The following is an 8,671-nucleotide window of genomic DNA, read 5'->3' as shown; positions in this document are numbered from 1 at the left end:
CCAGGTGTTCCACACTCTCTTTGACACTTGGTGTGGTCAGTCCTTTAAAATCTGCCCATGATAATTTGGTGTCTCCCTGAGGTTTTAATTTGAATTTCCATTATGACAAATGATGCTAACTAAGTGTCTTTTCATATGTTTGCAGCAGAAAAAAATGAAGGGGTGAATATTTAAGTCTCCCTTCTAAGTATTGAGAAATGTTTTTAATAATATATTTTGGATAATACAAGTCTTTTATCTAACACATGGTTGACAAATATTTTGTTTCAATTTGAAGATGGCATTTTCTTTTTAACATTCTTCCAAAGGATAAAAGGTTTTGGCTTTCATTAAATCCAATTTATCAAGGTTTTTGCTTTTTATAGTTTCTGCTTTTTATATTTTAGCTAAGAAATGTTTGCCTAAGTCAAGGTCATAAAGATTTTCTCCTATATTTACTAGTATAGGTTTTAATAGCTTTAGCTTTTATATTAAAGCAAGATCTACTAGGATTAATTTTTGTATATGACATGAGGTTGGGATCAAGGTTCATTTCTTTCCCGTATGACCAGCCGATTGATTTAGTTCTGTTTGTTGAGAAGATTAGCCCTTCTACACTAAATTATCATAGCACTTTTGTTGAAAAATCAATTGAGCATTATGCATGGGTCTATTTCTGGACCCTTTTTTACCCTGAGTTATACAACTATCCTTATGCTTAGCAAGTGTGGAAAACAGCTACTGAGAGTCTTCCGCAATCATTCTTTCTTGATTAAATGGCTTTCTGTATGCTATGTTCTTTGCATTTCTGCAGAAATTATGGAATCACTTTCTGAATTTCAACAAAAAGTCTGTTAGAATTTTGATTGGGATTGCATTGGGTCTACAGACAAAATTTAGGATAACTGACATCTTAACAATATTAAGTCTTCAAATTTGTGAACAAAGTGTATTACTCCACTTTAAACATTTTAAAATTTTTCCCAGCAATAATTTTTGAAAATACACTCAGAAATACAGATTTTGTGTATGTTTTTTTAAAAATATTTCCCTATATATTTTTAAATTTTCCTAAATAACTTTATACTTTTGATGCTATTTTAGATGGTATTTTTAACTTTGATTAAGTTTGTTGCTAGTATATGGAAATACAATTAATTTTTTCATACAGACCTTATGTCTTTTAAGTCCATAAAATAATTTAGCAGTTCTAACAACTTTTGTATAGTTTTATTAAGATGTTTCTATGGTGACAATTATGTCATCTGTAAAGAGGGTTTTATTTCTTTCCAATCTGCAGGTTTTTGTTTGTTTCGTTGTTGTTGTTTTTCTTGCTTTATCACACTGGCCATGACTTCCAGTACAATGTTAAATAAAACGGTGCAGGAGTAGTCAGGCTTCCCTTGTCTCCATACTTAGGGGGAAATAAAACAGTCTTTCACCACTGAGTGTGATGTTCACTGCACCATTTTCGTAAATGCTATTATCAAGTTACGAAATAATTTTATTCCTGGTTTTCATCAAGCGTTGGATTTTGTCAAATGTCTTTCTGCATGTTCCTATATGAATACATGGTTTGTGTTAATCTGCTACCATGATGAATTACTTTGATAGATTTTCAAATAATCAAGTCAACCTCCTGTTTTATCCCAAACTAGAAAAGATCCATATGTCAATAAGACAAGGGTTCAACATTGTCATTTATACAGAGCCTTCTCCTTTATTTTCTGTCAAAGATTAGAAAGAAAAAGGTAGGAAACCCTGAAGAAAAATAAATAAAAGACAAATGACACGGACCAATCACAGAAAGGGAACCGGAAATTGCTTGTGAGTAGGTGAAGAAATGTTTAACCTCACTGGTAATCAGAGAACTGCACATTAAACTAAGAAATCACCATGTGTTACCTAGTCATCTCAAGAGCCACAGGTTTCAGGTTGCTTACCTTTCCAGGGGACAAAAAAGATGCCATCATAGGATACCCAAATTATTGATAAAAATTAAACAATGACTACCTAGTGCCTGGCTGGGAAAGAAGCAAATTGTTGCTGTGTTTGAAGTCAGTTTGGCTGGTGGGAGTGACAGGAAGCAGGCCCATGCTCTGTTACCTATCTGGAAGAAACTCCTACACCAGCCCAAGGGCAAGAAGAAAACTGCAAGCATGTACCACCGTGTTGTCTGTGATAGCAAGAGAAGAAAACAACCTGGCTTTCCCTCTGTCTGGAAAAATGATTGTGACATTTACCTATAATGGAATAATATCCTGGAGGAGGAATGAAAATGGATTTGAGTTCTATATAGCAACATGGATATATCTATAAAATAGACAGAGTAGGAAAAGTAAACAAGAAAATGAAGTCTCTAGCACAGAACCATTTGTGAAAACTAAGACACATACCTCATTATATATTTTTAAGAATAGACTTATCTGCATACACATGTGGAAGGTGAATTGAAAGGATAGACATAAAATATTCTAGCATAAGTTTCTATGGGATGAGGTATGGAGTGGACTTCTGAAATAAAGGAAAACAAATTGAAACAAAATAAAAAAAGAGCCCTCACACCAAATAAATGATGATAATGTGCTTTCAGCTGAAGCATATGATCAAATAAGCCTGTATGCCTGCATTATTTATTTTTATTTTTAAGTTTTCAATTTAAAATGAAATTTCAACCCCTGAGACAGACAAGCGGAGGACACAGATGGGTTCCAGGTGCTTCCATGGAGCTCTGCCAAAGACCAGAGAAAAAGGAGCTGTGTCTTTAACCAGACCCACAGCTACAAACTGTCAAGCTCTCCAGGCTGTGTGATTTCTTGAACTGTACTGACCCCAGGACATGCTCAGTCCCATCTTTTCAAGGCATGATTTTGTGGCTTCTGCTGATGATTTAATCCCAATGTCTACTGAACTGAAAGGGACTTTAAAAAATCCAGGCATCTCAGAATCCTCTCATTTTCAGTCCTTTAAATATAAAGAAGTCCCTCTCTGCACCTGCAAGAGGAAGGGCCTGTCCTGGGGCTCACAGAAGGAGCCACAGTCCGGGTCATCTTTTCTTCTGCAGGGCTGTTGCAATGAGATGCCTTGCCTGAGTCAAACCACAATCGAGAGAGAAAGCAAGGAAGGGAGACGTGCTGCTTTTTAAATTAACTCCACACTGAGCTCTGTCGTGCTCTGCTTTAGGTGGGTAACCTGCCAGCATCAACTCTTCTGTGTCCCACAAGGAGGGAAGCAGCCAACAGCCTGTGTCTGTCCAGATCTCTGGGAACCATGACAGAGAGAGAAATTGCTCTATCACGCCTCTCCCTCTCTCTCTCTCTCTCTCTCTCTCTCTCTCTCTCTCTGTTAGTCAGCATTTCATTATTGTGACCAAAATACCTGACAAGAGCTATTTAAAGGAAGAAAAGTTTCTTTCCTTCTTGGTTTCAGAGGTCTCAGTCCAGGGTCAGATGACTCGGCTGCTCCAGGCCTGAGGTGAGGCAGAACATCATGGCAGAAGGGTGTGGCAGAGGAAGCTGCTCAGCTCGTGGCAGCCCGGAAGCAGGGGCTGGGGCTGCTGGGAGGAAGGTAAGCCATTTCACCAGCAGCCTTCCTCCTCCAGCTAGGTCCCAGCTCCCAGAGGTTGGTTCAGTATCAATAGATCAAGGGATTAATCCACTGATAAGACCAGATGCCTCGTGATCAGTCATTGTCTAAAAGCCCCACCTCTGAGTCTCGCTGCCCTGGGGACCTTGTCTTCCACATGAGACTTTCAGGGGCTCCCCTGTTCCTTCCACATCAAGACCATCTCTCTTGTCATCTCTCAATCTAGTTTGTGACAATATAATAGAGCAGATGACTCCGTCATCATCTCCTGTGGAGGATGAAAAAACAAATGAATGAATGAAAGGGAGAGGAAGGAAAGAAGGATATGTTTTTTATTTAAATACTTCCTTTGCACACTATGATTTTGGCATTCACTTCAAGTCCTCCGTTCAACACCATTGCATGCTCAAATAATATCTTGCCTTTGGCAAGTCGTAAGTACATTTATAAACAATACTTTATAGCATTTGGCTTGTTACTATTTAATATGAATTTCTAGGACTATGCTCATCAGACCATTCATTAATCTCAAAAAGAACGAGGAGCTGTGCATTGTGATGTCAGAGCATGCCAGACGTGGCTCTAACCCGTGCCGTTGAAGTGAACCGGTTTCGTTTTGTCTCATCTTGATTCTTCCCTTCTACTGACTCACCACATGGACACGCTTGCTCCTTGCTCTGGTGAGAAAATGATCACTAACCCTGGAGGACCTTGTAGACTCCCCTCTCCTCCCTGCATCTACCTCTGACCACCCCCATTGCATAGCAGGCATGAACTCCCATTCTTGACCTGGGCCCCAAAACTTGTTCAAGAAAGCCCCTTCTCCTCACCAGTTGTTCCAATTAGGTTAAAATTCAGGATTCCAGCTGTTTGGGAAAGGAGAAGCTCTCCTGCTCTGAATGGAGCGTGGAGTAGCATGTGGTTGTGAAGCCACCAAATTCCAAGTCAAGTCACTCTGGCAGTGTGGGTGACCCACAACACAACAGAGAAGGAAGGATGGCAGAGAAACGGAGCCGGAGCCCCAGTCAGACCGTGCCTGAAGGCCTGACTCTACCCCTCCATACTTGAGCTACGTCACCACGTATTTGTTTTGACCAGTTTGCTTTTCTCCTTTCCATTATTTGGAAACCAAATCCATTCCTCGCCTCCTATCCCCGAAGTGCTTAAGATCCCTGGGAAGCTGGAGGGGGAGACGGTTTATTTTACAGAATCCTCTTTCCCACTTGCTTATCCAGCACGTTGTCTCATTTCAAGAGCCTCTTTGTTGGTTTGTGACACAGACCAGTGAATAGAGAGCAGCTTTTTCTTTCTAAACCCGTCTTCCTCCATACCCAGTATCTCTCCCTCACTTGTGACCTAATCTGGATATAATTGGGCTATGGGTTCTTGTACTCTTGAATTCCTCCAACGGACTGTGCTAAAGGAAAGGGGCTGGGAGGGTCAGCTCCTCAATCACTGGCCAGCAGGCCCTGGACAGCAGAAGCAGGCGATGGCAAAGCCTTGTCAGTAGCAATAATGGAAATGGAGCCCTGTAGATGGACCTGTCTGGGAAGGAGTCTAAGGAGACCGGCTGATCTGCTGACCGCAGCAGCCCCCAGTCTTGTGTCTGAAGACCTCTGCTGCCACTATATTCCAAAGGCAGAGTCCCTTCCTGGTTGCCGCCATGCCTGTTCCATTACTGCTACTCCAAGAGCCAGGTGCCAGCACCAGAGGTCTCGTTCCATCTTCCACCCTTCGCACGCCCAGCGCCTTCACACCCTTATGCCTGTCTGTGCTCTTCTGCTCCGACTGGGACCTCTTGCCTCTCTGTTCTACTTTCCACCTGTCCTCCAGCCCTACTCCTCAGTGATGCATGTTTAGGAAAAGGACGTGAACTTTGACGTCAGACTGGCCCAGTCTAGCTTCTACGTAAGACCATCATGATGATGGAAAGAGGCTGTATTTTTCTGGATCAGGGGTACGAACACTCAGAACCGGCTTTTGTACAGTCACCTGTTCCTGCTTCCACTCCCTCCTTCGTGGGACGCTGTATCTCAGGAATAACGCCCTGAAGAGACAGCCGTGTGCTGCCACAAGAAGAAAGGTGGCCCCACTTCCACTCTCCCCCCAGGAAGCCAGGCCGAGTCACCTGGAGGCTGCTTTTGCCTGAGCAGAAGGTGACCATAAGCTGAGTCATCTAGGGGGCTTCCTCTCTAGAACTCAATTCTCCAAAGGGAAAGGAAGGTAACCCCTAGGGGAAACACCCAGAAAATAGGAGGAAAGGAATTTCTAACACTAAGAACGGACTTTCCCTTTTTAGCATATCACCTAGGCCTTTTTCCGAATGACACAATTTCTGGACAGCAAGTACCCTAACGTCACGCACAAGTACCTGGGACATGAGGGGCGGGGGAAAGACAGATGACACGTTGGACCTCACTGCTCTGAATAAGATGTGACCTCCAGCCTCTTCTGCTTATTTCCTCCTTGACCATCTAAGTGCAAGCTTATCCCCTAGAAGACCTCAGGACCAGCAGAATAACCATGAGTCTTTTGGCACAAAATCCTTTCAAAAAAGTAATTCTCCACACTGCTTTCCATAGTGGCTGCACCAGTTTGCATTCCCACCAACAATGTACGAGTGTACCTTTCTCCCCACACTCTCGCCAACGTTTATTGTTGCTTGTATTATTGATTCTTGCCATTCTGATTGGAATGAGATGAAATCTTAGAGTAATTTTGATTTGCATTTCTCTAATTGCTAGACATGTTACTCGGAATGGAATCACCCTTTGACCCAGCTATCCCACTCCTTGGTTTATACCCAAAGGACTTAAAATCAGCATACTACAGTGATGCAGTCACATCAATGTTTGTAGCAGCTCAACTCACAATAGCTAAACTAAAGAACCAACCTGGGTGTCCTTCAACAGATGAACGGGTAATGAAAATGTTATATATATTTACATATATATGTATCATATTTATCATATATATATATATATGTGGTGGAATATTACACAGCTTTAAAGAAGAATGAAATTATGGCATTTGCTGATAAATGAGTGGAGTTGGAGAATATCATGCTAAGTGAAATAAGTCAATCCCAAAAAATCAAAGTCCAAATCTTTTCTCTGATATGCAGATGCTAATTCACAATAAGGCAGGGGGGTTGCATTGGGGAAAAATAGAGTTACTTTAGATAGAGGGGAGTGAAGGGAGGAGAAGGGGTATGGGAATAGAGAAGGACAGCAGAGTGGAGCAGGCATTATTATCTCATGTGCATATATGACTGCATGACCCATGTGATCCTACAACATGTACAATCAGAAAAATGAGAAATTCTACTCCATTTTTGTATGATTTGTCAAACTGCATAAATGCATTCTACTGTCATATATAACTAATTAGAACAAATAAAAAATTTTTAAAGTAATTCTCATGGGAATTAATTTACAAAAAGAAAATGAAAAACAAAGACCCCTCCAGCCTCGTGATTCTGCAGGCAAGGCCCCAGGGACAAGCCCCCTAAGAATTTATGGGTCAGGGCTGGGGATATAGTTCAGTTGGTAGAGTGTTTGCCTCGCAAGCACAAGGCCCTGGGTTCAATCCCCAGTACCGCAAAAAAAAAAAAAAAAAAAAAAAGAATTTATGGGTCTACTTCAACTCTCTGAGCACTTCCTATGGCTTTTTTTTTTTTTTTTTTTTTTTTTTTTTTGCGGTGCTGGGGATCGAACCCAGGGCCTTGTGCTTGAAGGCAAGTACTCTGCCGACTGAGCTATCTCCCCGGCCCCCTATGGCTTCTCTTTGATTGAATTTGCCCACGCATTTCTCCTAGCGACAGTGAGCTCCTGCATCACCTGGAAGAGGAGTTTTCCTGGAAGATCTTGATTCAACGACATCAGCTTACCCATACCCCTGCTCTCTGGTGTCCGCAGCCGGCTGTCCCTGCTCACCACCACAGATGACCACCCTGACAACTTCTGTGTTTGCCCTTAAACACATGCAAGCCTAATAATGAGCATTTCATGATTAAAATTGCATTTGCTTTTTGGAAATTGGAAGAGCTTTTGGAGAACCTTGTCTGACCCTAGTCTGTAAATAAAAGATGCCCAGAGGAGTCTGTGCCCAGTCTCTTTCCCCGCTGTCAGTTTTGCTACACAAGCAAAAGCACACCAATATCTTTGGGGGGAGAGATGTTTCCCTGAGAATGACGGAGACAAAGGTGGCTTCTCTCCCACCGAAACCATTAGCAAGGAGCTTACTCAGCATTTGTCCCCTTAGCCCTACCCACCTCCTTCCTCAGGTCGGCTGCTCAGATTCAGACAGAACTTAAGGTAATGTGAAGCAGTCATTTCTTTCTCTGTCAAAAGACCGAATTGACATTTTGTTGGCAGCTTTCTGAGTACTTCACACTTCTCTGGAAGATGTTGAAAGCAATTTATAGTTTCTCAGCACATATAATAAATAGGTTCTCAAAACAATATCTCTCAAAATTGCCAACAGTATCTAGACTGAGTGAGATACTATTTTTCCTCTGTTGGTTCCCCCTGGGAGATATTACCAAATAATTATAAAGACTATAAAGATTGAGGTAGCAGTTCAGTGACCATAAATCACTGATTTTCTGTGACAGACTTATCATTGCCCAAAAAATATGTTCCAGAAAGGACAAAGTCTTGGGATCATATTCCCTCTCCCTATCTGGTTTTATATCGAGAAGTTCAAAAATGCTTGGTCAGACCAGGAGGGGTGTTATGGTTTGGATGTGAGGTGTCCCCCAAAACCTCACGTGTGAAACAATGCAAGAAGATTGAGAGGAGAAACGATTGGGCTGTGAGAACCTTAACCTCATCAGTGAATTAATCCCCTGATGGGATTAATTGAGCGGTAACTGGAGGCAGGTGGGGTGTGGTTGGAGGAAGCCATTCACTGGGGGTGTGGCTATGGGGTTTCTCTCCGCTTCTGGATCATCATGTGAGCTGCTTCCCTCTGCCACACTCTTCCGCCATGATGTTCAGCCTCACCTGGAGCCCCTGAGGAATGGAGTCTGATGTATGTGGATTGAAACCTCTGAAACCATGAGCCCTCAATAAACTTTTCCTCCCTACAGTTGTTCTGTTGGGTC

At 42.1% G+C, this 8,671-nt stretch overlaps 1 non-coding gene across 1 annotated transcript; it reads left to right on the top strand.

The window, feature by feature from the left end:
* Positions 1–7,093: 7,093 nt before the first annotated feature.
* On the top strand, positions 7,094–7,167 carry Trnaa-cgc (transfer RNA alanine (anticodon CGC)). The gene has a single exon. It is a non-coding gene; the product is annotated as a tRNA-Ala (tRNA).
* Positions 7,168–8,671: the final 1,504 nt, after the last annotated feature.

Source organism: Sciurus carolinensis, chromosome 9 (genome assembly GCF_902686445.1).
Source record: "Sciurus carolinensis chromosome 9, mSciCar1.2, whole genome shotgun sequence".
In the NCBI taxonomy this organism is placed as follows: Eukaryota; Metazoa; Chordata; class Mammalia; order Rodentia; family Sciuridae; genus Sciurus; species Sciurus carolinensis.
This window is presented reverse-complemented; position numbering and strand designations above follow the sequence as displayed.